We start from the raw sequence: 26141 nt of genomic DNA, 5'->3' as shown, positions 1-26141 counted from the left end.
CAATTAGAGCGATGCAGGATAAACTGAACGTTTTGTAACCGATCCTCAAATGGAGACAGCTTTGTATTTCTCTTTCTCACTGTTTGTGTTTTAATGATGTTTTTTTTTAAACTCTTTCTCACATGCTGTTTTTATTTTAATTATGTAAGGCACTTTGAAATGCCTTGCTGCTGAAATGTGCTATACAAATAAAATTTGATTTGATTTGATTTGAAATGCACAAAAATATTGATGATTTACAAATGACTGAATTCTCAAACTCAAACATGCACAGAATGAATGTAGAATATATTTTATATTTGAGCTAATAAGACTAATAATTACCTGTTTAGTCACAGCTGCAGCATTATAAAGATCACAGCCTGGAAAAAAACAGCTGTCAGTCACATTTTATTATTGCCGATTACCTATTTTCTCATGGCATTTAGTCATACTAATGACTATTTTTTAAAGTGCTAAGTGAGGCATAATCAGTCATTTCAATTGCTACACCCTTTGGCCTCACAGGATCAAATTGATTGTGGTTGGAGAGCGAAACAGCGGCGTGACCTTTTCCCAAACACATCCCAAACAGTCGAGCTCCCGTTTGATCGAGACTTTTTTACAGCTGGGAAAAATACAACTTTAATAGGCATCCCATATTTCTCACTCTGCTCCAAATAAATGTGCGGCTCCTCCTCCACCTGCCCTCACACCATTCTAATTCCACTTGTCGAAGACTTCAACCAATAAAACCTGATGTTCATAAGTCTTGAGGGAAAAGATGGGAAAATTGCTGCATTGAAAAGGCAATATATGGATTAAAGATAAGAGAGCGCTTTGGGACTGGCTGAGGATATTGCCTGCTTAAGGCTCTGATTTACACTCAGGATACAAAGAATGATGAGGGGAGGGAAGCCTTGAGCTGCTGGATGCTGACATTGGTACTCATGGTTTATAATTACAAATTTTCTAACTATAATGACATACAGGTGAGATTAAAGAAAGTTGAAAGGAGGAATATGAAAAAAATCTTTCCGAGTTATCAGGCAGACGGGCGTTAAATGTGAAAATTCTTCTTCTGTCTGTTTGTTTCTGTTCCTCCACCAATGTCAACCACCCGATCCCGAGCTCCTGTCACCTTCAGTCCACAAACAGAGAGGAAGAATTTGTTCTGACATCCTACAGAGATCCAGTGACTATAAAATGAACAGAAATGAGGAGCAAAATTGTTTTGCACTGAATCGGGCGTCAGAATGGTTGCGAGGTGCCAGGTCTGGTTCTTCAACCTGTTTTTCTCTTTGCTCCTGACCGTATATTGGATAATAAATGACACAACACTCATTCAAAATATTCTGAGTTGCCCCTGATGGGTGCATTTAGGTGTGTATGTGCTCAGTGTGTGCATGCATATGCTGCAAAGTTGACTGACGGACAGATAATGACGGGGCTGTCATGCAAGAGCTGTCGCATGATTCTTTATTTATGTGCTTCCAGCCTACAAAACAAGCTCAAACTAGCACTTGATTTCCAATAAGGAGAACAAAGCAATAAAAGTCTATATTAAAACCATTGAATTAAAACTGCAGCTAAATTTAAGCATTTTGAGACCCTAAACCTTCAGGCTGCGACAGAATTCAGCTTCTTTGTTGGCAGGCTAAGACCGTTTGAGAAGCTTCGTGACCTGAGTGTGAGCTGTCACAGGCACTTACACTTGCACACTTTTATCACAGCTAGGGTTGAGCTCCACTTAAATTCAAAGCAGAGTCTGAGAAGGGAGATGAAGAGTATCCAATTACAGTGCAACGGAAAACTGGTGGCAGCCGGAAAAAAGGAGGAAGCAGAGACGAATGAGCTGACTCTTAAAGTTTGGTCTCCTCAAGCTGAAACTAAAGGTAGAGCACAAATTCGCAATCTGAATTTGCTGAATCTTGGTAGAAAATGTTAAGTCATATCGTCTAGAATGCTAGTAACTCATTGTAAATAGGCTGTTAACACAGTAATAGGCTAAGGGGCAATATGTAATCCCAAAGAATGGAAAAATCTTTTCTCTCTCAGAACTGCAATTAGAAAGTGATGCACTTTTTCTTGCGTCTTGTTCTTGACACGTCATCTGGGCCAATTTATTCTTGTGGGCTATTAAATGTAAGTAATATGAGTAATAAGTAATAAGTAATCTTCCATAGAGTCCTACTTGTGTGTTCTTGTGAAGTATTCCCACATTTTTCCATGTACGGCCCTCCAAACAGCATTAGCTTCTTGACAGGGATCCGTTTACAAACCCACAGAAAATGCTACAAAATGTATAAAGAAACAAAACTTTTAACAGTTTTTTTTCCTCATTCTTTTATGTACCAATAACAATTATGTTCATCTAGCATAGATGCTGCGTCATGCTTTCTGATTTAGTTGGCTTCCAGTTACTATACAGCAGGACAGTTCCTTCAGTCTTGTTCTTGTCAGAAACGTCTCTATTTCGATATTGCTACACTTGTTTGAGGAGCAAGCTACTGAAGCCAATCAGAAAGTTGAGCAAATAACATTTTAATAAACTATTTTAACTGATTAGAGTTTATGACAAAAATATTGTTAAAAAGTTTAAATTCTTATTTTTTGCTTTGTTTCCCCTCATCTTCCCTCCAGCTTTCTAAGCCCCCCTTAGCTCTCCCTAGAGGCCCCATTTAAAAAAACACTAGCCTATAGGTATGCTTTGTTCTAGTTGCCTTTTGTCAGGACTTGAACATGCTCTGCAAGAACAGCAAAGTTATTTCTTTTACTTGAGGCTGTAAGAACAACAACAAAGTTCTGGCTGGCAAAGTCATTTCAGACTTCACAAAAACTAAAGCACAGAACCCCTATGAATTATTCGCAGGTCTCTCCCACTGCAACATATGTAAGAAAAAGTTCTGCAAATTTCTACTGGGCTAATAGTTTGGTTTTTAAGCTAGTGGCTGTGCTAACTGGGCTACGACCAAAATATCTCTGCTTCACATCATGTCGGAGGTGCAAAATTGCCAGAACACAACAAATAGTCAATCCCTTTTTTTGTTTAGGCAAAACTGAACCGAAGCAGCTGCTAATAACTACAGATGCAGCCTTGAAGCAGTTAATCTGGATAAAACTACCATGAAAAGGGGAGAAGGAAACACTTTTAGGTAAGCATCACAACCCTACAGACTCCAGCCACATCAGTCAGGAATAATCTGGACTGGTGTGACTGTCATGGCTGCTAACAAACCCACCTCAGAGCCCTGTTATTACTCTGAACATCCCAGACACCTCATTCCCTTTCCCCCCTCATCTCCTCTGCTTTACTTTCCATCAGTGCCCTCTTCATCATCTCCTGATCCCCAAAACACACACACTAAAACTCATTACAGCCATCCGTATAGTCCAGGAAGTGGAAGCGATAGCTGTTTTCTAGTTATTTCCATCAACTCCCAGCCTTACCAGCCTTTGGCCTCCTCTAAGATAATGCCCATTTATCGCACAGGATGTTTACACAAGCCTTTCAGGTTAAGTGACTCGCTGAATGACACCGGCTTTGCTTTATTCAAGGAAAATTGGATTCATCAGTGACTGCCTAATGGCTGCTTTCAAGCGTTTGACTGCGTTTGGGCTGGAAAGGTTTTCCTAAACAAACATATAAACGCCGTTGTATGAATCTGAAAAGGAAACATTGGATTCTTGTTTTACTCATTGATGACTTAACACTGAAATTACTTTGAGTTTTTCAAAATGTGTTTTCATTCAGATTTTTCATCAGGTAATGTGAGGATTACATTATCAAAAAATTAAAGCTTTTGTGATTTTCAAATAATTTTTGTTCAAAGGAAAAGATGATTTTAGTTTAAGTCAACATCATAATAGAGTAGCAAATTTGCAAAAGCAGCTCTGATGGTCTTTTTATGTCCATTGAAGGTTCAATCATATTACTTTATTATTAGTTAATAACTGATAAAAGATAAAAGATGAAAGAAGACCGACATACTTTTTAAAAAATTATAATTTCTTCTGTCCTGAATTTTTTTCAGTCATTCCAAAAGTCTAACTGGCTGTTTTTCTGTATTTTTCTTTTATTAAAAAGCAACAGTGATTAGAAAATTGACCTTGAACATCAACACTTGGATATAGGAGACTTTAAGAACCTTAAGAAATGTAAAATTATACATAAAAATTAGATTTTAATCAAATATTTCCATAATAATTTAACCTTACAGCCACAAATCTTGATGTAAGGATTTTATGTTATAAATCAAATCAAAGTAGTGTTTCATGGCTATGTTTTCAAAATATGATTTTTAGCTTTCAAAATAAAAAAAAACATGTATAACTAATAAAGATAAAGAAAATAAAGATCTCAACATTAGTTTTGACTTAGATCTGCTAACTAACTAACTCTTGGTTTGTTTTGTACACCATGTGTCCCATTAAAGGTGGAACGAGTTGTTCAAATCTTTTTCATTCTCATTTGTTTATGCCACAAATAGCTGGTATTTTAACACAGGTGATTTCCACAGTGTATTGTCTCTACTCACCTATACTGCATCCTAATTTAATGTGCAACAGTGAGAGGGGAAAAAAAAAGTGAGAAATCTTTCAGGGATTTTTTTAGCGCTCCACTTTTGTTCTGGATTGACGCATTGGAGAGGAGAAAAAAAAACAAACAAACAAAACAGACGTCTTGCATCTGTGGAATGACCTGAGAATCTCTTGGTCTTCTTTCTTTTCACGTTTCATCCACAATTTTCCCACTAACAGCCTGAAGGGTGAAATCTGCTATTGGAGGTAAGGTGAGTATTTTTTAAGACGTATACCAAGGCAGGAAGACAGATAGGGCTGAGGGAGAGAAAAGAAAACATGAAAAGTAATATCAAAACATGAAAAACGAGAAGAACTTGGACACAGGTGTGGATGTTATGATCTAGTGTGAAAAAGCCATGAGTGGAGAGAAAGCTTGAGTATATGCTCTGCGATAAGAGGATAACGGCTGGCAGGGATCAGAAGGTTGCAGCCAGACACAAACGGGTAGCAGAGGAGGGAAAACAAGAGTAAGAGCAAAAATCCCCCATCTAACAGGATCCATAAGACCTTCCTTATTTCACTGGAGGAGGAACCTTTACTGCAGTTCATTTCTATCGGACAATTAGCCACTAGAATTGAACGTCGTCACTGATTTATGATGTATTTAAAAGGTTGCAGGGGGCAACAAAGACAAAAGGTTTTAGACTAAAGCAGACCTCAGAAGAGCTGTGCATAGTAGAGAAAAGGGGAAGGAGAATTCATGATTAACTTTCATTTCCTAGACCTTATTATTCCTTCCCCAAATGAAATTTGTGAGGAGGAGATAAATCTTAGGCAGTGGCCAGTTTGTGAACCTCATGTCCACAAATAGAAACTGCCTTTCCCTTTGAATTTCACTGCAGACAATGTACACATCTGTGTTACACCCGCATGTATTTGTGTGTGTGTGTGTGTGTGTGTGTGTGTGTGTGTACCGCAGTGAGGATATAAGGTCATCTGTTACTCCACTTCTCGCTGATGTCTATGCATGTACATGGGGCTTGTGTGTCCATATGAGATGCACATTTGGGCTCAAATTATAGTTTATGTAAGGAGATCAATAGAATTGAAAGTCTGAATCACACAAGCTTTTAATCACATTCCTCTCCACCGATTTCTGGATGGACATGTGGATGAGTAGATATTGATGTCATGGCTCAAACATCCATCCTGCTCATAATTTCAATGCGGTGGAAAGGCCGGCTGTCAGTTGGCTGCAGTAGCTATCGGCTCTGGAGTCGGTGGGTAACGTGCACTTTCCTGCTTCTCTTCTAACCGATACAAAGCGTTGGAATAAAGTTATGTTCAAATTGTTCACTCAAAAGAGTCCCTTTTCTGTAAAGGACTCAGTAATGAACAAGGGCAGCATTTTTCTACATGAAGGCTAATTTTAATAATTATATACCAACAATACAACAGCAGAAATAGTTTTTTCTTGCTCTGCTTTTGCTTTCTCATTGAATCTGTTCTGTACATATTTCTAAGAATCTGCGATTAGCAAAAGTTATGAATTCTGCGATCAGCAAAAGTTATGAATTCTGGAAATGAAAAACGATCTTGTGGGGTTGATGTGGAGGAGCCGAGTGCAGGCAGGAGGCAGGAAAAAGGTTGAAGGGTTCATTTTTCTGTTAACTTCAAATGATACTAAAGGAGCAGTTTTTAAACAACATTCAAAACCAGCCACTCATGTTGAATTTACATTTGACCTTAACATCTAAATACATTAATAAATGTGTTTACTGTAAATACTTTTCTTTTTTAAATTTTATTTCTAACCGGTTTGCTTTTTGTTATATCGACTTCTGTCTCTGCTCCACTCATCACTCCCTCTCTGATGGACAGTTTCCAGGGAAATCTACACATGCAGCGTCAAACACATCGTCTCCTTAGCAATGATGCAAGTGTTGAAATCATCATATTAGCTCATCCCTTACTACAATTACTGTTCTAATGATTTGTTTACCATGAAAGGGTAACCTGATAGACCACAATTAGGCTGCAATCGACTGATTTATATTTCTGACACACTATGGCTTTGCGGACCATTTTTCACAGCAGACTCCATATGATTCATACAGAATATCAGCAAGGTGCTGATTACTTTTCTCTGTTGTTGCCAGAAAGCCATTTGATTTGAACTTGTTACCACTGTGAGCAATATAAAAGCAGAGAGAAGAATAAAGCAGGATGGTCATGAAGCGCTTCAGGGACAGTTTCTGATCTGGTTTACTCTGGAAGTCACCAGGATTTGCTTGCCTTCCGCCTTCTTCATCAGGACCACCATTTCCCATCTTTCATTGATATTCATGATGCCTGAGAAGGAGCCATTTGTTCACTTTCTGTGCCAACTTTGGTCCACCCACCAGTTATGAAAATTTATGGGCATGTTTGGAGACCATGGAGACTCATTACAATATCAAGGAGAAACGGAGGAGCAAGAATATGTCCTCTCAGAGTATCTTTAAATTATCTCTCTTGCTTTAACCTCTTGCCTGGTCTGCACATACTGTGCATGCTCGCAGTAAACTGAAGCTGCTTGCGCCAGCAAACGCTTACATCAAATGTGTGCTAATAAATTCAGCTCTGCATTTCATTATAATTATAGATATGAAAAGAATCTGCACATAACCAAGGCTGCAGGTGGTGAATATTTCACATATAGGCGACAAATGATTGACAGGCGACGAAGAAAACCTACACATGGTCCATATTAATTATTGCTTATTTGCATTAGTTGGCTATACCTAACAGAGGCGTTTACAGACAGACTGATTGTGCTTGTTAATTATCCCATGTCCAAACAACACCTCTAGTCTCTAATTTATTTAGCTTCCTGCATCTACATCACAGGTTTTATGAGAAACGACAGAGGGCCTTGGAGGATCATGGAAAAATAAAAGACAAATCCATCATGTTTTAAAATTGGGTGGAATCCAAAACTCATTATCCAGTCTGGAATGCGTTTGGTTTAGGCTCTTGGTCCACCGGGGCCAGACCTTGGCGTGCTGCTGTGCATAACCGGAATACTGTTCGCTGCTTTTTCTTTGTGTATGCGTTCATTTGCATGTGGGTGTGTGTGCAGAGGAGCCCCAGTCAGACAGTGGGCAGCAGACAAGGGGTCCCTGTAGATCGTGAATATATTAGCTAATGTATATTGTGTCATTTCACCATTAGTCTAACTTCTCCCTTCAGGGATGCTTAAATTCTGTCGTTACACAGTGACATTTTCCACTTCTTTTGTTACAACTGCCTCCGTCCTGCTAGTAAATCACACTCGAACTCATGCAGGCCATGCACAGCGATACAAAAACAAAGAAAAACTGCAGACGTTCACGTACATGCCTGTGGATGCTTGGCAGCACCTGTGTGGGTGTGTAATTGCCACCAGACTTGGATCAAACCTGTCCAAAGATTTGTGGGAATACTGAACTTGTTTGCTGTGCTTGCTGGCTTCAGCAGGCTCATTGGAGCGTGGTTCTGAAAAACTGCCAGAACCGAAGAGAAATGATGAGAAGAGCAGAGTGAAGAAAAGGGCTTGAAAGGCTGCATCACGTTCTGAGGCCATTAGCTTCCCAGTTCTTTTCTTTTTTGTCTCCAGCTTCTTGATGTTTGTTGGTGGCATAGTCAGTAAAAATTAGCACTGGAGAGGAGCAGGGTAAAATTATTCTTAGATGATGAGATTTTAGTTTGGTCAGTTCTGCCTGTTTTAACCTTTCATACTAAGTTGTTTTAGGGCGTCTTGTTACTTTAAATCCAAATAAGCTACTACTTACTAAACGTTTACACTCACATGTGAAAATGGCTGCAAACAGATGTGTAAATATATAGTCGTACATGTTTGAAAAGCAGAAGTAGAGCCTCCTGCACAGCCAGCAATAATTCAGAAAGTGGTTTCTGGATGGCAACATTTCAAGCTAAAAGTTAAAAGGACACCTAATAGAGTGAAACCTCTTCTTTTTCTATTGTAATTCAACCACAATCCATTAAGTGAAGCAGCGGTGTGTGTAAAATATATTTGAACAAAATATGATAAAAGAAGGCACTGAGAAACATGGGAAATATTTGACACTCATAAGAATGATCCAAAATAAAGTTGATCTAATATTGAAATTAGCTCCCAGATTGTTTAGATGTTTTAGCTTTGCAAAATGCCAGCCATAAAATGAAGTTATAATCCTTTATTGATATCATTTATGTCTATTCTATCGCTTTGTTACATAACATTGGGTTTTCTGTAGCTGTTCGTTAAGCTGGAATGTGTAGCGTATTAAAATCTCTCGTTCCTCCTCACTTTGCCTCTGTTTGTTTACAGAACACAAGAAAACCTTTTGGGAAATAACATCAATTAGACTTCAGGCTGTGGAAGCCTTTGATATTTGCTTTTGATGGACCGGTCCTCAATATGTACTTTGTTTGATCAGTTCACAGCCTACCAGCCGCTGAGTTTCACCAAAAATTAAACCGTTGTTTGCTTCATTTTTTTCTTTTAAAGTGACAGGAAATCAACGGGGTATTTTTCTGCCCGTCTACCATCTATTGACTGACCGCAGAACAAGACAGGGTGGCGCCACCATCAGTTCTCTGGCATGGAAGATAGATGCATCTTTGAACTATTGACCTACTTTACATTCGATAATTCCTTATTATTGATGAAAAGGGGAACATTTTAACTTATAATATAGGAAAAATGTCTTGTTTTTCATCAATATTAGGGAATTATTGACTTAATCTCCTGTTTCTTGCTGGAAAGTTTCTTATTAGTTTTGTCTTATTTCAAGTACACTAAGATATGTGCACTAGAAAAATAACTTAAGATTTAGTTTTTGCAGTGTAAGCTTAACACTGACAAGGTCATGCCATATTTTGAGACGTCATGGCAAGACCTAGACGAGAGAAAGATCTAATCCTGAAGAAGACAGACATGGCTGCTAATGCAAATAAGAGATGAATAAAGAAACGGAGGGGATAAAGTGTGACACGGAGAGCGAGACGAGAACAGAGGAGTGATGGAAAGACGGTTCCAGGGTGAGGATCAAGATGGTGTTTGAATTGCTCCAGGGTTTCCTTCAGTTTATTGTCTCACTTAATGAGCTTTTTATGTTCTTGTGTATTTTACACACCATGCAATAGCCGCTCAATGCCTCCTTCACGGCCTCCTGATGGATCTGTTCTTTTTACCCAGCTATTCACCACTGCATGTAAATTTAATTATAAGCATCTGGTTATAGAACAAGTCTAATTAGCAGATAGGTGCTGGAACATCAGGTCAGAGGCTCCCCTCTCTCCGGCACACCCACGTCCATCCTCTCTCCTCTTTCCCGCTGGCAGAAAATGTTCTGCGATTATTCTGCGCTACAGTGGTCATTTTTCTTTTTAAGACAGAATCATAGCAATTTGTGGGGAGAAAAATAAAGTTGGGACAATTGAAAAGTACTTCAAAACAAATCTAGGCCTGAGCTGTCAGGAGAACGAGATGAATAAGAGAGAATTCAAAGCTTATAGTGGAAAAACAAGCAGTCTGTAATTAGGGGAGACGGGTGGGTTCTGATCGAGATGAACACATAACCCGCTAAGAGGGTTATTTAGGGGGAAAATGGGCTCCAGAATAAAAAAAAATAGTTTGGCTTCAAAGATTGTGTGTGATTTCAGATGCTGTTTTCTCAGAGACAGGAGTGGCTCTCTGGGTTTGTTTTTTTACCCAAACATGGCCTGTAATGATGGAGCCGGATTTTAAATTAATGCCTTTTCATGCTAAACTAGAATTTCCAGTATTCTGTGAAGACCCACGAAGACAATGAGTGGAAATCTTCTGCTAATTTGTTGTGAACTTTTCTCTAAAGATTAAACCCGATGGTCCTTTGTCTTGTGTGGCTCAATTAGAAAGCACAGCTTGGATGTGAAAGCTCATGATTGATTCTTTCATTTGTTCTGTGGTATTTAAAACGCTCACAGGAAGAACAAATTTATTGTTGGTCTCTTGTCCAGGAAATGATCTGACACCTGGTGCTTAAACGTTGCTCTCTCTTTATCACGCACAAAACTTGGCATATTCACTGCAGCGTTTATAAGTATGTGTATTGATGTTTTGCCACCAGCTACAAGGTCCTGATATCTGTTTCAATGTCCACCTTAATTTTTTATCAACATAAACATGGGCTTGTGTTTGAAATGAACACAAGCCCCCTGTCTGGCCCTGTTTTGCCTTGAGGAGGCCCTGGAAGTATCAGCCTGGCTCAAACAATAACAGCAGGCTGTTTGGTCGGTATGCACATGTAGACGCTAAGTAGATGTGATGTTTTAATGAGAAGCAGAGGGATGGCTTTGCACATAAGGAAGCTTGGGAAGCTGGAGGAAGCGCTCTCTTACCTCGGAGGAGTACACGAGTCGTTTAATAGTGCAGTAATGGAGGTCAGTGCTTACATGGTCTCTGGGCAGCCGGCTACCTCGCTTCCCCCGAACGGCCCCACAGTGTCAGAGCTGCAGGACTACATGTCTCATGTCTTGTTGGGGAGAGATAGCAGAGGAGGATGAAACAGGAGACAACATGGAGGGAAAGCAAAGGGAATGGTGAGTGACAGTGGAGGTGGCTTACAAGTCTGCTCAGCTGATTTGTGCTTCTGACTCTCCCTCACACTCCCTCCTCCTCTTGTGCATAACCTCTTATTGTGAAGATTATCTGCACAGTAAACATGACAGGAGGTCAGATCGTAAAAAAGTGTGCATTGAACAAAGACAGATATTTCTTATCCTTAAAAAGCAGAATGTTACTACAAATTTTCATGAAAACGTTCAGAATTTTCCAGATTCAACTATAAAGTTCCAGGTTATTTTTTAAATTATTTTTAACAAAGAAATTACAGAATTAACCAAAAATATAAAGACACATGAAAGAGATTGAAGAATTGAGGAAAGACACATGGACTCCAGTAAGAATTTAAATTGAGTTTTGCTCCTACACTGCAAAAACACAAAATCTTAGTTTCTAGTGCAGATATTTTAGTACAAAACTAACTTGCCAGTAACTTTTTAGTAAGATATAAAAGCTTGTTTTAAGTCAATAACTAATGATATCAATATTAAAAAGTATTAGTTCCTTTGGTGTATTATTTTACTCAAAACATAGAAAAATGTTTTGCTATAAGTAGAAAAATCTGACCAAGACCTATTAAATGATTTACCAGCCGAGTGGCACTGCATGCCGTCTGAATTAGCTTTGCTATGATTTTTCTCACTTCTTCCCTCTGGTGTTGGCTGTAGGCTTACACAGCTCTGGAAAGAAAAGAGATCACTTCAAATGATTGGTTTGTCTGATTTTAAGGTTTATAGGTTTATGTTTGTGTCAAATGAACTTTGTTCTTTTATTCTATGAACTACTGACAACATGTCTCTGAAATTCCAAGCAAAAATTACGTATTTATTTGCAGAAAATGAGAAACTGTCAAGATAACGAAAAAGACGCAGTGCTTTCAGACGACAAATAATGCAAAGAAAACAAGTTTGTATTCATTTAGAATCAACAATACTAAGTTCAGAAATCAGTATTTGGTGGAGTGAGGTTTTCCATGGGGTTCGGTCAGTGGTCTCTTCATTTTTTCCAGGGCTGCTCATGGTGAAACTAACTGGTAATCTACCTGTCACACCCACCAAACAAACACAACGGCTGTGGTAGAACCAGTAAACTCGCCTACACAGATGAGTGTTTCGGTGCAATAGTTGGAGGATAATAATATCTCAAGAGCCATTCATTGAGTTGGTAGCGTTTCAGCAAGAAGATCCAGGGTTGAAATCCTGGCCTGGGATCTTTCTGCTGGACTTTGAATGTTCTCATCCTGTTCCCTTGCTTCTTATCACAGGCCAAACATTTACCATTATATTTGATGGACTTTAAATTGCACTTAGATGTGAGTTGGTTGTTTATTCTGTGTGCCATTTTCCCCTCATATCTTGTATCCCTAATTAAAAATCTGTCTCGTTCCAATCTTCCATGGTCGTCTTCACAAGCTGCTTCCATGTGCTTTGCAGTTGCCAAATCTTCCTGAAATCCTTGAATCCTTCTCACTTTGCTTAAATGTTTTCTTGTAAACATGCAGATTAAAAGTAAAACATCTTTTGAAGGAAAACCCTTGATTTTAATCGACTTACTCAAAGAAGAAATCTAATAATTTACAACAAAAACACAAATAAATAGAAACATTGATCACAGTAGTTCTGTGACAAGCAGCATCTAAGTTGACTTTGTTTTTATGGAGTTTTATGGATAATGAAGGTTCAGGTCAGCTGGGATTCATTAACCTTTGAACTGTTAATGTGAAAAGTTAATGCTGACCTGCAATCTGTGTCTTGATGATGTGTTTGAGTGCAAAAAATTGTTAATAGGCATTAATTGGTTCTGGCATTGCACTCTGATGTTGCAAATTGCCATTGTAGGGAACAAATTTGTTATGTAGTGTTTGAATGAAGTCAAACTCAAGCAGGTGGTGAACAGCTGTTGAGACGGGGTGGAGACCAGTTTTGCATTTTCACACATATTAAATGAGGCGAGGTGTAAAGCAAGTCCTTTTTCTAGACTCTCCTTGGTTAAACCCCACCAGATGTTTCCAAACTCACACAGGCAACAAGCAGCGAGTCACAGGCTGGCTGAAAGAGTTAATAATAACAAAAGAGCAAATGCAGTAAAATGGCTAAAAACGTGCAGCATATTAGTTCAAAATCTTATCGCAGCATGCATCTTTGCTTGGCTCCATGACTCTTTCATGGAAAAGTGAGAACTAAATACATGATTGTACGTCTCTGAGCTACACCTGCATCTATATGAAGAAACGGTAGGGGGGAATCTCCCAGCAGTATCTCCTCCATATTTGCAGCTGTTCTGTTCTTGCTGTTTTGTTAATTTCTGCATTGGATTTACTAAGCAGATGATACTAAATACATGCAGGAGCAAACAGATGCAGGAACATCTGTTTTCTCTCAAAAGATGAGAGAAAATTGCATCTGTTGGCATCAGATCACAGTTATCCTGTCTTCAGCCACACACAGAAAGATGGAAAATGAATTAAATATAGTTTAAGAAAATCAGTTTTTCAACTTGAAAAATTTCTTCAGAATCAATAAGTGATGCTGCAGATTGTTATGGATGATGCATTCCTTTGAGATTAAATAAAGCATAAAAATAATTTATAAAGTCATTCTGGAAGCTAAAATGGATCTGGTTCTAAAGTTATTACATCTATATTAAAATATATCAACTTGAAAAGTTTAAGAATAAACAGTAAAACTTGTGGAACATGTTATTTTGAGCACAGCCTGTATCTGACTTCGGTCAGGTTTGGTTTATTTTCTCATTATTAATCATGTGTTGAACCTTTTGCAATGTTCCACAGTCGTAAGGTTTAAAATCTCAACAAGATTTGAAAACAAATTGTTTGATTAGAAAAAGGATATTAGCAAAAATGTCAGGCACACTAATTGAAAGAAAGAACAAATTATACTTTCTGTGACACCTAACGCTGTTTCATGTGTGACAAAATAAATCCAGCTTTCATCAGACGATATTTTTTCTGCACAGTCTTTGTGCCTTACGCAGCTTTAGTCTTCAACAATGACAAACATTTGGTTCTGACTGCAATTTGCATCAATAAACACAAATATGAGTGAGTTTTCTCCAAAAGACAGCAGAAAAATCCACCAGCAGAGAGAGGCGATTTCTTCAGAGAAGCTTGTTTTTTAGCAGTTGTTTTCTTCTGTCTCAATCAGAAATAATATAGCCAATATAATAAAACCAAACATAGCAAGTGGACAGCTGATCTGGCAGTTATTATAGAGGCAACTATCAAAGCTCTTTAGACGACAAAAATATGTCAGGTGTTCTTTTTGGTTTTCCAATACTTCATTCTGATCCAGACAAGATTCAAAGTACATTTTCTATATATGAGATAAAAGTAATTTACTGACAAACGGGGAACATGTGGGAGAAGTTTGTCACTAAAAAGCTTGTGCACATAAAAGAGAGGATTAAAATGTTTTAATGTAATGAAACGTGTCACTGCTGCTATAGTCGAATTAACGCACCATCGTTTGCAACCTGTCTTCCAAATGGCTGATAAAAGGAGCGATTGTTGACTTTCATTTAGCTTAGTGAGAAGATACTGTCAGACATTAAGCTTTTTTTCCCCTATAAACACAACATAAGCCGAGGCCTCAAACAGCAGGAAACAGGGCAGAATGAGAAAAGGAAGTGGAGGAAAGCATAAACAAGTCGGGTCTGGCTGAGTGAGCAAGCTAATTAACTCGAAAAACTATAAAAATGTAAATTGCAATTTGCCACCGGGGGCATCTAATTAAAGCCAGTGGAATGTTAAGGACCAAATTGAATTTACTTAAAAAAGACGAAAAATATATGATTTTGCTATATTGTCAGGTACTGATCGTCTACAGTAGCCTTCCTCACATCCGTGACGGGGCAGATGGGGAGTGACGTGTGCATGTTGGGGAGAAACGGAGGGAGGAAGGAAATGTAAAACCGGGGAAGGTTTGTACAGAAATGGCTGGAGTAATGTTTCTGGTGTGTTCACACAAAACAGTTTGGCACAGAAAGTGTGACAGTACAACACAGCGCTCACCAGAGACAGGAGATGTAATCAGAGCCAAATGGTTCTCATAATACTCCACAGGTGCACCAGACAGGCGCTTTCAATTTTGCTCCCAAAAACCCCCCCCACAAAAAAACGATGAAGATAGAGACCTGTAGCACATCCTCATAAAGTTCACTGTGGCCCTCCAGTTAATTGCGTTAGCTTAATTGGTGGAGTGTTTGTTTAATACTTTGGTGTGATTATTGTGTGCAGAAAGTCATTGTGGTTTATCTCGTTATATCTTGTCTTCTGGGCATGTGATTAGTACACATGGTGTTCGTTTATGTTCACGGATGGGTCTTTGTTTGCACGCAGGTGAATAAATAAAACTTCCCTCATGCATCACTGCTGTAGATAAAAGCTTCTGCTTTTAAATGTTAGGCCATTTCTCAATCTATAACTGGAGGTGTAAGAAATAAACAAACCTTCAGGGTAGAGCTACCCCACTGCCGCACACACTTTATGTTTCACCCGTTCTCTGTTTATTTTATAGCTGCGCTGCTTTGAATACTTAAGCTGTCATTATGCCAGATGTGTGCAGGAAGGTTGAGGATTTTGCGGCTTTTATTGAGGTAATAAACAATAATCAGCGGCTCTCCCAACAAACAGAGCAGGCCTACAGAGTTTTGAGGCTTTTGCTCAGTGTGATATTAAAGTCATAAGGCTAATGACAGAAGTTTTCCTGAAGCAGAAAGGTTTGGTTTCTGCAGGCTTGCATGTATTTATATCTGTGTGTTACCTCTCAATGTTTATTATGGGTGGCCAAAAGAGTCAAAATTCTTTAAGTCAATTCATAGTTCCTGTCTTGTCAAGCATCATCAAATAATTTAAACACTCCCGTTTGATTGGTTATTTGTAACTAAAGTGGTGTTGGAGCCACCCACAGAGTGTTTCTCTATAAGTTTAAAGCTTGAAAGTGCAAAAATTCAATACTTAGCCTGAAAATTTCAACAAGATTAGTCTTTTCACAAAGTAAGTGTGCCATGTTCTACTGTATTGTGACAGTTTTAACAAATCTATAAAAAGTAACTTTTTATAAAAAGTTACATTCTGCATCTTTAATTTGTGTCAGTAACATTTTAGATAAATGCATATTTATTTTTATATCAAAGTTTAATCTTATATTTTATTATCCTCTACATTGAAGAGCAGGAACCATAAAATCACTAAGTAAATGAACTGATAGATTGGTGGATGGATAGAACTGGCTCTATGTCCTGGAAGAACATCGCACGGAAGAATAAATTTTAGCTGATAGGAAAGAAAGATCTGATGCACAAATTTACAAGATGCAATAAAATCTTCCTTTCTCTTCTCCGGCTCTCCTTCCTGACCTGAAAATGTACCTGTCGAGTTGCAGTTTGCTAGCCCAGTAAAAATTTTATACGAGCAAAAAAGAAAAAACGGTCTGTCTGTTGCTGACATGAGTTACAAGCTGCAGTAAACAAACTTGAGAAAGGCAATAAATACACTGAATCAGAATGGGAGCTTCAGCAACACGGTAAGAGGAGGGTCAGGATGTTCAGGACACGCCACGATGGGCGTACTGTAGGTGAGCACGTTCCCTTTGACCCAAAAGTTTTTACCTGAAATATTTTTAAATAATGAAAAGAAAGTGACCTGCTTTATAATGCAGCCAAGAATGCAACTTAAATCTGTGAAAGAGTGATGAAGCTATGCAAATTAAACCCAGCAGAAATGCACAGAATGGCCAATGTAATCAGAGCAAAGTCTCCATTTCAAATCTGAGTTCATAAAAGAAAGTTTTATATGGTGATTTTTCCAGTGAGGAGTAAGTATGAAGAAAATACCCGAGAACAGTAGCTTGACGAGAGATTTAAAAGCTCTCTGAGGTAAACTGTGTCTCCCTATAATTTATCACAGAGGTGAAAAACATTTGTGACAATTCAACACTAAAACTCTGGCAGCATTCAAGTAAATGTTGCTAATTAAACTCCAGCTCTGAACCAACATTTTTACTCCTCCAACATCAGCTTTCCTGTTTTTCAAGAACAACCAGAATACGTACCAAACACCTCCAAATTTTTTTAATAATGCTTTGGAATTGCTTAGTTTCCAAATCTGCATTCAGATGTTTTATCCTCTTTCAGTTCTGGAAAAGAAAAATTCTGTTGCAAAAACTAATTATTGGTGTAAGGACATATTTTCCCATCTGGTACACTTTGTACTGATAAACATGACCGCTGAAAACCCTGCAATTCTCAAACTATGTGCAGTAAATGTAGCATTTTTAGTGTTGTGTCCCTGTAGCTCACTTTTTAGAAGTTTATTTCTTTTAATTCAAAATTGCAATGCTTTATAATACTGAATGGTGGCGAGGAAAATATGTGTCCTTTTCACTGCTCACCCAAGTTTCCTGCATAGTTTGAAGCAAAAATGCCCACTAGTTCAGTTATGTCATCAACATGGTGCTAAATATCTGTTTGACATATTTTGTATGCTTAAATATATATTTTTGTATTAAAAACTGTAACTAAATTGTCTTTTAATCATGTGGTGCCATTTCCCTGTTTTAGTGGATATGACTTAGAAGACTGTTATATGACGTTTCTGCTTTGAAAACTAATGGAAATGTTGATTATGAATTATTTAAAACAGAGGTTTTATCCTGGATGTGCTCATAATATCTGGAAAAAGTGCTCATAATAAGTTCAATGGCGAAAACAGAGAAAACAAACACCCAAAGAGTAAAGCTGATTGAGGAAGAGTACAAGTTTGCAGCAAATGACATCTGACAGTGACAAACGAATGCAAAAAGTACAAAAACATTGTTATTTTTTACCCTGTGATTGATGGAACCTGAGGCCATTGCTTTCCACCAACTGTGCCCCAAGTTTACAGATTCTTTGCCTTGGAGAAATATAATTTATTACAGCAAACAACCTATTAATAAGAAATCAATAGGAGACTCCCAGATGTGTTTTGTACAAAGCTTTAATGAATTTTTAAAAACGTTCTACTTGAAACAAATTGGAAAACTGAGGAAAGTAAAGTAGCTTGGTGCTTGATGCTTCAAAGAGATTATGAAGTAAATGACATGGAAAAAATGCTAAAAATTTAGCGTTTTGTTTGCTCCCAGTCTTAATGATGAAATTGTTTTGTGTGCAAATGTGGAAGCGTGCAGCTGAGAGAAAAAATGGTCTGCTCTGGAGAAGCGAAGCTATCATGCATCATATTTATAGCTCCTCACATATCATTTTAATTTGCATTTCTGGTGCTGTTGATATCTGTTATACATATATTGATGAAACATTAGCTCGTGTTTCATGTTGTCAGGCTTGTTTTCTTTTCTTTTAGCTCCAGGTGCCTTTTGTTGGCTCTATATCTGAAAGCTGAATATGAATGTCACTGACTGCTACGGCATTCCCCGTTTTGTTTCCTTTTTCCAATAGCTGCTGCATTTCAGGTGGACATGCATTACGGCAATGAAAGTGTTGAATATTTTCTATAAATCATGTTTCATCACAAAGAGTGTAACTGACATGATTTATAACTAAACACACCTCCAATATACAAAGAAAACATATAATGCTGTGAAGGAGTCCTGAATCATTCTTCACTTCTTATGTTGGGTCCAACTTTTCTTGTATTCTTTTAAAGTATTATTGAGCTATATGGTTTTCTTTATGTCTATCAAACCTACTCCAACTTTTTCTCCATTTCAGATAAATACTTTTTGTTTAGACCACTTAACTTTTCCTTGTCCTGCTCCAACTCAAAGGTTGGAGCAGTTAACAACAACTTAGCAAAATATATTTTTAATTTAGACTTTTGACCAACTTGTTGTTAGGAATATATCACAAAGACACCCATTTCTTCCCAGCATTTCTATGACTAAAATCCTTGAGTTTTTTCCCTCTAAATGATCTGCTCAAGCTCACAGATTTCCAAACGATCATGTATCTGTGGCTACATGCTCCTCATTCCACTGCCCTCTGTTCGCTCTCCAGTGTTTCTGCATCCATCTCTGCTCCCGTCTGAACCCTCCTGCTCCCACCACCATGCATACATGCACCCAGGATTCCCCTCATCCCCTCCTGGACTTACAACTCCTCCAGCAAGCCGCCATCTCATTTTAGACCATATATGCTCTTTATTCCCTCTTTCACCTCTCATCTCCTCCTCAGACTCTCTGCCATTATGGCACATTTCTTTATCACTGTTCCCATCAACAAATCATTTAAAGGTGACCTATTATGCTTCATTTAACAGCTTAGGGTAGGCCTATGGGCTAAACAGAGCATGTTTATTAAATTTGTTTTGTACAAAATTATTCTTAGATAATGCGATTCTAGTCTGATTAATTCAGGATATTTTGAGCTTCTTCCAGGTTTAGGGCTTCTTGTCACTTGAAATCCAAATAAGCTGCTGTTGGCTATGAGCCCCAACTCAATGTTTACATTCACATGAAAATAGCTGCAAACAGATGTGCAATTATACAACTGTACATCTTTGAAAGTCAGAAATGGAGCCTCCCACACAACCAATAAGACTGGAGCAAGTGGTTTGTAAGTCAGTGGATGGTAAGTCAACAACTAAACTTTTGTCTCTTCCAGAAGCCATTGTACAGTGGTGAAACCAGCTGGAGCTCTGCTTGGGTTACTAGGTAACACCGCAACTCCAGCCCAATGATTGCCAAAAACAGCTGGTTGGTTTTTCAGTGCTTGGGCTTATTTTCAGTATCAGTTGAGATCCAACTGGAAGTTTTAAAATGTGTAAAATGTGAATTTAGCTTAACAGGTCACCTTAAAAAATGTCCTGTAGTTTCCCAAGTATGTATGGCTGAAATGGAGGTATCTATACCAGAACATGACAAAACATCCTCTTGCTTGTACTGTATAATCAGTTGCCATAACATTGACATGGCGCGATGCAGGAACATCAGTTCAGCTATACTTACAAACCTGTTTAGATCTTAAAGATGATAATTTTTTGTCACTTTACAACTAGAAGTTTCAACTTACACGTTACTTATAGAAAAAGAGCACAAAAACAGCCAAAGTGCAAATAAAAACTTACAATCTAAGAAACTTTTGATAAGACTTACTGTATTAGATGAAATAATATTGATTTTTAAATTGCTGCTTGCCTTGCTTTCCTTATATTTTTCTTATTTACTGTCCTATTGGAGGAAAATAATAACCAAACAAGGAGCTGATGAGTATTCCCTTCTAGATTTCAGAGAGAAACATCTTAACATGACCCAGTTTACAAGCTATTACCAAAGGTACATCACAACTTAGTGAAAATAGCAGACGATGAATTAGGGGTTTCAGTCTTTGTAAAATCTCTTTGTTTGTACTGCAGGGCATCAGACTTCATGCAGACCTGTGTGTGTGTGTGTGTGTGTGTGTGTGTGTGTGTGTGTGTGTGTAGTGGTGGAAAATGTATCTCTCGCTCTTTTTCATTGCTTGCAGGAGGACAGTGCAGAGCCTTGGTACAGAAGGACACAATGAGGTGGCAGCTTCGCTTGGCTGACCAGGCAGAGCCGGAACAGGAAGAGAGATTACCTCCTGCAGGGACTCTGTGGGTGTGTGAGCAGGTGGATGTATGAATGAAGAACGGTGTTTGTATGTTCCTCTCTTTTCCAATTAGTACCAGCATCAGCTCTTTTCTACCCGGGTCAGTGGTGCAGAATGGCTTCTGGATGCACAGCTCTGTTGGTTAGAGAAATGTTTCAGTAACACTGGAAACAAACTACACACCAGAATCTGTGAAAGTACTTTAATATTTGAATTTTGTGGAAATGTAAAGCTGGAGTTCAAGTAGAATCCAACGCAAGGGCAACCTCGGTTTAAAAACCTCTGGAACGTAATGCCACAATTAATCAGGCACCTAGTAGAGGAGCTCGTTACCTAGCAACCCCAGTTGAGTTCCGCGCGTCACCTAGCAACCCAAGCGGAGCTGCGGGACATTTGGTCGACAGATTTTACTGCTGACCAAACTGCTGGAAAAGACAAAATGTTTTCTTTCTGACTTACTATCCAGAAACCACTTGCTGCATTCTAGTTTGTTGTGCAGGAGGCTCCACTTCTGCTTTTCTAAGATGTAGGGTTGTATAATTGTGGATCTGTTTTTCAGCAATTTTAACATACAAATGTAAAAATTTAAATCTCATTACCTAAGGATAATTTTGTACAAAAAAAAAAAATAATGAAGATGTTTTGTTTCGCCCATTGACCTGTTCAAGATAACATAATAGGTCACCTTTAATCCATAGAATTACTTACTTAAAGCTAGCTTCTATATCTTGCTGAAAAGTTACTTGTAAGTTAGCTTTGTCTTGATTCAAGCTTACTAAGTTATTTGCACTAGAAACCTGACCAAAAATACTTGGTAAGATTTTGTGTTTTTGCAGTGTAGTGTGGTGGATCTGCAGTCCTGAACAGAACTTGACCAAACTGACCTCTTTTGCTTCAGCAGGGCTTTTTTTCACGCGTTTGTTTCCCCTCTGAACTAAGCAACCCTAATTATCTGAGTCTGGTTGTCATCGTGGTCGAGCGTGGTCTTATTAAACTTTCATAATATATACTCTCTTTAGACTTCTGTTGAAGGTTGTTTTAGGCCCTCAGAGGACGTATACCATGCTGAATATTGCCCAATTATGTTTATGATGACTGAGTGTAGATCTGAGGAGCAGACAGACAGACGGATGGGCGCAGAGAGAGGCAGACAGACGGGACATGTATCTGGAGGGGAAAGTGGTATTCTGTGAGGATTGATAGACTCCATATTGTGAGCTAATGATCTCCCCAGGGCACTGGGGAGAAACGATGAAACCAGTCTGCATGACACTGTCACACTCCCTATGTCACGCTGCCACCTTCATCTCTCAGTCTTCTCTTACTCACTCTTTGCCTTCCTCTCAACTTGGCTTTTTCCCCCTCCTCGGGGAAATGCATCGATTCACCTTTGTTTGTACTGTCACCCACACATATTCAACTGTCACAGCCAGGAATGGAGCTCACTGAACTGATGGGGCTGATTTAGAGTAAGAGGCATTCGCTGTCCTCGTTTCCCAAAAAATGAAAACTCCACGACATCTATTCTCATTTAGTTCAATCTGGACGCAAATGCCAAAGATGTCTGCGGGAGGTGTTTAAAAGATGCTCGAGCATAGGTGGGAGATAACGTCATACTCCTGGCTTTGCAGATATAATGGGAAAAAGATCTTTTTAAATCAATTGTCAGCGCTCTTACAATGGCAGGCACAATGAGAGCATTCACAGGCTGAGTTGATGGAAAGGCGCAATCATCTCCTGCGATCTGATTCTCAATCCGGAGCCTCGCTGTCACAGCTTCAATAGAAGACAATGCGAAGGAGGCAAAGACACAAACATGTGGAAGGCTGGTGTTAACTGCAGGTAGAACGTTTACTGTACCGCTGAGGCATTATGTCTGCTAGAAAATGGAGGCAACTTTTCAGGAATGGAAGCGTACATTAGTCACAAAGACCCAGTGGATATGTTTATGTTGAGCTCCTGCAGTTAAATTATTCCTCCCTCTAGCCTTCATAAATAATCAGACTAAAAGCGTAGACATTTTTGATCTCTTGCATGTATTTTGCATGTTTTCGTTAAATTATGATACCTGGAGACTCTTTAGGATTAGCCCTGGTCTCGTCTTCGATATTGCAGGGAACATGATTGCGGTTGCTTTGCATCTTTTTGTAAGTTGATTACTTTTCCCTCTGTTGCTGTTTTGTGTGCCCATTCTGACAGCAGATGAAAATAACCATCTAAATGCTGTAATAGAAGAAAATGTGGTGATACGACTGCAATAAATTATATCTTTCAGCAGCAGGTCAATTGAAAGTGAATTGGGTTTGATCGGAGGTCAGGTTCTATACGATAACTTGGCCTCAAAGTAAATTGGAATAGAACATAATCCATTTACAAATAATACATTCAAATTAAATTATATCACTATTTTTATGATTATTGATCATATATGAAACAACTAAAACAATCTGATGCAGCATAATTTAAGGAATACAAAATGATTTGTTTACAGGAACAACTAGAATTGCAATCCAAAAGTATTAATTGGATGCGCAAATTGGTGAATCGGTAAATTGACCGTAAATTGCTTGTATCCGCCTGGATTTGTTGAATCTCTTTGACGTTATTTTTTAGCCTTTTCTTACTTGTTTCTTTTTGTCTTTTTGTTGCACTTTGGGGCTGCTTGTGTTGTTATATGGGTGTTTCTTTTATCCTTTTGAGGTCAATCTTCCAGCTTTTCTTTGATTGATTTGTGTTTCATTTTGATTATTTGATATCTTTTTTTAGGTTTAGTTAAATTTTCTGCCGTTTTTATATTTGCGATGTTGCTGTTCCACAAAAACAAATTAATTTTTCCTCCATTGTTCAATGCAATCACTTAAAACCCCCCCAAAGATTTTGAGTAATTTTCTAAAATCTGCTTGAAATAACATTGCATTCTATGTTGTTATGTACTACGGTGAATATTTTCTACCAGCAGCAGAGCACTCTTAGATACTTCGTGGTCATAGTTTCTCATATTCCATCAGTTAATGGGGCCAAACCAAAGTGTTTAATTTGAGTGACATCCATATGGTTGTGATTATGATGCTGCAGCAAACACAAACAGATTGTTATGAAACTTTCATAGCCTACAATCATCCCTGGTTAATAAATCAAACGCACCTTTGAGGAGGAGAATATGAACATCTCTGTCTGAGATGTGGTTTGTGGGCTTTCTTACTGTAAATATGACTTGAGGTTGCAATAATTAAAAACAGACGAACTTAACTCCTTTAACTGGCACGTGTTGTTGGTAATCACCACAGAGAACGCCGTGCGCTTAATGTTACCCTGGCAACCAGTCATTTGTGGTAACTTGACAGATGGCATCCTTCATCATTGCCTGAAATCATCCTGGTCAACGTTGAAGTCTTTTTAGTGACATTATTTATGCAGGAAACTCAAGGGCAATAATTAAAATAATAGATAAAGAAATAAAATAGGTTACAGCAATTTTAAGAACCTTTATCCCCATAATTTATAAAGATAATTAACTACCAAGATAAACTGAGAGGCAGTGACTGATCACATGGGTACAAAATGATTCATTTATGGCATGAAATAAATTACTGAAATGGTAATAAAATGGACGGATCCAGAGCCATTCTTTCTTTGCATTAGTTTTGCAGCAGTTTGCGTCAGCACTGCATTTTCTTGCAGTGCTGTTGTTATTAGGACTCTTTGTAGCTGACAGATTGACTTTCAGGCCACAAACTGTGGCCTGGAGGCTCCCCCGGGCCCCAAGCAGGCCGGCTCAGTAATCTCTCCACAGCTGAATTTGTGCTTGTATTGAAGAAAAGGCTGAAAAGACGATAATTTCCCCCTTTTCTCACAACATCATCTTTCCCGTTTTGAGTGCATGCCTTGCATACACGCCCTTTCGAGCAGAAAAGAGGAAATCCTCTTTTGTTCCTGACATTTCCTTTGTTCTTTTACGCTGAGAATTAAAGTTTGCACAGTTTTCTCATCTTCTCCTTGCCTTTTTCACTTTTATCATTCAAATGTGCACAGACAGGTCCTTGTTTTGATTACTTTGCAGCCGTCATATTATTGACTTGCTTTATATAGATACAGACACAGAGGAGAGACGGAGCGCAGGTGCCACAGCTGGTGGTTTGACTGAGATGTGGGCTGAACTGTGTATTGGATTTCTTTGAAATTGTTCGGACTCATCTGTCTGAATTCTCCTCCTATTTCAGCTTGGCTTGTGCTGCACTGGAGGGTAACCACGGCTGACAAAGAAAGTGCAGCATTTCAAGAGATTTATGCACCTGGGCTACTAGTTGAGAGAGAACAAACGTCCTCTGCACCTCAGACTCGCTGTGACATTTTCCGATAATGGTTCGGCTTCCTGACTCATTCTCCCAGCTCCGTCGTCACGGAGAAGCAAGGAGAAAGTGCCGCTATAGCACACACCATTACAAATCTAAGAGGAAAAATAACATTGATTGAAGGCGCAGAGAACTGTGAATCACTTACTGAGGCAAATTCACCTCTGAGGCTCCGTTTTGATGCATGCAGCTGCCAGCGTGTTGTCCTGTTACTGCCAGGAAAATAATGGTATTTCTGATTATCTATGTAACACATTCCGTTTCACTTTTAAAGTTCAGCTGTTCTGCACGAGAATAAGCCAAACTGAGATGCGTTCCTTTGTTCGTAATAGATTTTCTGTCTCTGTTCCAAACACAGACTTTTAGCCGTAATCTTTCTTGGATGTAAAATATGAGTTTGATATGCTAACTGTCATCGTGGTTTACAGGTTTAGTGATTAACCAAAATGAAGCCCTCGTTTTAATAGAGTTTTCTGACTCATTAAAGTGTTTTTGTAATAAAAACCATTAAATTTACTGCCCACACACGCTGTCATATGCTCAAATATGTTTCCCAGATCAATAATTCCTAAAAGCAAATAAAATGCTGTTATTGCTCCAATAAAGGTACTTTGCTTGTCAATAAATCTTTACCCAGAAGGCCTAGGGGCTTTACTTGAATTATCCCTTAGGGGAAATAAATCAATATACTAGAAATAGCTTTCACATGACAAATACTCTGTTGTGATATTCTTCTGATTTTATCATTTCTGTCTCCTTTGCTTTGCATTCTGTCCATATAGACTCGTATATATTCTTTTATTTAGTTAAGAAACGAGTAGAGATGCACATAGTTGGTTAAAGGTTATCAGAAAATTAGAATAGGACCATTAAGTATAATATAGTCTTATATTAGAATATATTTCTTTTTTACATTACAAAAATAAAAAATAAAAAAAATAGTTTTTGACGTTTATTTCTGAATTTTTCTTTTCTTTCCGTCTCACACACACACCCACACACACCCATTCTTCCTGCTAAAACAATTACAGGTAGCTTCCCTCTGTGTTGGAAGAGTGTGTGAGCTGTTCTTG

General features: G+C 38.4%; 1 long non-coding RNA gene across 1 annotated transcript; it reads left to right on the top strand.

The window, feature by feature from the left end:
- Positions 1-4335: 4335 nt before the first annotated feature.
- Positions 4336-21507, top strand: LOC107837212 (uncharacterized). The gene is made up of 3 exons (XR_001663218.1): positions 4336-4348; positions 10117-10119; positions 21415-21507. It is a non-coding gene; the product is annotated as an uncharacterized LOC107837212 (long non-coding RNA).
- Positions 21508-26141: the final 4634 nt, after the last annotated feature.

The sequence above is a fragment of the Poecilia formosa genome, unplaced genomic scaffold (assembly GCF_000485575.1).
Source record: "Poecilia formosa unplaced genomic scaffold, Poecilia_formosa-5.1.2 Scaffold123, whole genome shotgun sequence".
Taxonomy (NCBI): Eukaryota; Metazoa; Chordata; class Actinopteri; order Cyprinodontiformes; family Poeciliidae; genus Poecilia; species Poecilia formosa.
Note: the sequence above shows the minus strand (reverse complement) of the source record. Positions and strands in the feature narration are given on the sequence as shown.